A 2,339-nucleotide genomic window follows, 5' to 3' on the forward strand; every position below is an offset into this window, starting at 1 on the left:
TTTTTTTAGACTTTAGAAACTCAGAAGCTGATCAAATATCGGGTTAAATATCGGTGGGGGGGGGCCGATGTCCGATATTCAGTTTTAAGGCCGATACCGATAGGGGGCCCATTATATCGTGCATCCCTACTTTGTAGATAAAAAAAAAAGGAAATACTTCTGTGTGTTTTTGATCTGCATGCAGTTACCCCCTCAGAGCTGATCTGTGTCCACAGAGTTTCAATAAACATCTCACCTTGTTGCAGAGAAAGCAAGCTCTCTGCTCTAATACGCGGTAATGACCTCCCATTAGGGACGTGCCGTGCTCTGCTGTATGTATGTAAAACGCTCTGATCTCCAGCTTTGACCTGTCACTACTGCGGTGCCTGATTGCAGGATCCAGGAGAAGAAAAGGAGAAAAAAAAAATACCAAGACAGCAGTAAATCACAGCCGACTCAATAAAAGACACCTGCGGTGTAAGCGGAGACGCAGGAGAGGGAGGACCGAACACCCGGAGAGCTGCCTGATCGCTTACAGACACTGGGAACCTGGGGAGGTCCCACGGAGTGAAATGGAGGAGATCTGCTGGCGCGCACAAAGAAACGTACAAACTGGTTTTGTAGCTTCGCTTTAATCTGGAGTATGACGCTCTGCTGACAGGGTTTGAAGTACTTTCCATAAATATGGTATGCATGAAGCTTCAGGCTATTACATCACCTGCTACATTTTTACTCTGATGTAGTGAATGAGTTTAAGAACTGGCCTGCAGGGAAAAAAGGAGCGTTAATGGATAATAAACACTATAAACTCTCCCTTCAGAGGAATCCTTTCCTTCCTTCTGGTTCTTCTGTTTCTTATTTTCATAAATCAGATTTAAAACCTATTAAACTTTTATTGTGTTTTTGACTCGTTATGGGTGCTTCCTTCCAACTTAAACTTACACAAATCTCTCTGGTTTAATAATCCAGGGCAGCCACAACGTGAGCGATAGAGAGGAGGAGATAATTAAAAAAATATGATAAGCAAGAGGAGACTTTAAAAACATGAGTTACTGTCTGGGGGAATGAGAAATGAGTCGAGGAAAAATGAGCCACAGAATGGGGAGATAAGAGCCGGAAAATGGGGAAGAAGGTGATTGGGGAAAATGCGTGCAGAAAAGAGAGCAAAGACTGAAGCTGATCGCTCTATAATCCCATAATCCCTGCCAGGCAGGAGGGATATAATTGCTCGTTAGTGCCAGTTTCCACACGGAGGCCTGTCACTGCAGGAAAACCGCAGAGTGCGGACTAAATGAGAAACAGATAGCAGGTCCCGTGTCTCGGTTCAGAAAGGTTAGGCGCTCCTCGCACGTTTGTGTGCACGGAGACACACACTCTTTGTCTTGTTTTCTGGATCTAAAACAAGACGCGATTTTTCTGTTCATTCCTGCAGACAGTTTCAGGGCAGAAAACACTCCGGCCCACACAGAAGTGGAGGAGGCCCCGGGGGTAATCAGAGGTGTGGACGTTACAGAGCCTGGAGGAGGAGGATGGCGAGGAGAGGCGACCTCTCCGCCCTCCACGTTTCTCCCACCAGGTGGTTTAATTAACCGACTGACAACATGTGTGAGCGGAGGTGTCGTAGAGCGTTTCAGGCCAGGAGCGGACGGAGCGGAGAGGCAGGGAGTTTGAATATCTGTCAGGAGGAGGGTGGCTGTGAATAAGTCGAGCTGTGCTGGATTGGGTTTAGATCCAACAGGCTGATTAACATAATATCTACGGAAAGAGATGTGTTCATACATACGCCATGAAAGTTAAAGCTTGCTTTGACCAAATGCTGCAAACACTGAAACCTAAGTAAGCCATTTTTTCTTGAAATTAGCGTATTCTCCACTGATTTGAGCAGATAAGTAAGACTGACTGCCAACATGATGAGATTATTCACATTAAAAATAAGAAAAAATGTCTGTTATCTTATTTCAAGTGCATAATATCTAATTATTTTATTCTAAGGCTAAAAATGCTCATTCCATTGCCAGATCAGCTGGACTTAATATGCTTAATATTATTGATGAAATACCAAGTAAATCCAGGGTCATAACCATCGCTATGGTTACTTTCAATATACAAGCTTGATACGTCATCAAACTGCTGATGTTTTATTTGTTAAATCACAAGCAAAAAGTGGATAAAGTTTATAATAGAATGGTATTAATTAGGGCTCTCAGGCAATTAATAAATGTATCTAATTAATAACAGGATTTGTAATTCATTAATCTAATTAATTATGTCTCATATCTGCTGGAGCAGTCGAGGGAAACAATGATCCTCCAGGGCTGCAGGCCTTTTAGTTTTCCCTCCAACACGGCCTACACAGTTCA

The 2,339-nt window shown here is 43.3% G+C and overlaps 1 protein-coding gene across 3 annotated transcripts in view; it reads right to left on the minus strand.

Moving 5' to 3' along the window:
- Positions 1-2,339, minus strand: part of LOC107104388 (artemin-like) — a 53,637-nt gene that overhangs the window by 24,949 nt on the left and 26,349 nt on the right. The window contains exon 1 of one of the 3 annotated variants that reach the window (XM_015404381.1): positions 236-398. The exons of the other annotated variants lie outside the window; for them this stretch is intronic. The gene's annotated coding sequence lies outside the window, so the exon portion shown is untranslated. Of the gene's footprint in view, positions 1-235; positions 399-2,339 lie in introns of those variants that run through there. 3 annotated transcript variants of the gene reach the window in all.

This window comes from Cyprinodon variegatus, unplaced genomic scaffold (genome assembly GCF_000732505.1).
Source record: "Cyprinodon variegatus isolate N-32 unplaced genomic scaffold, C_variegatus-1.0 Scaffold1719, whole genome shotgun sequence".
Taxonomy (NCBI): domain Eukaryota; kingdom Metazoa; phylum Chordata; class Actinopteri; order Cyprinodontiformes; family Cyprinodontidae; genus Cyprinodon; species Cyprinodon variegatus.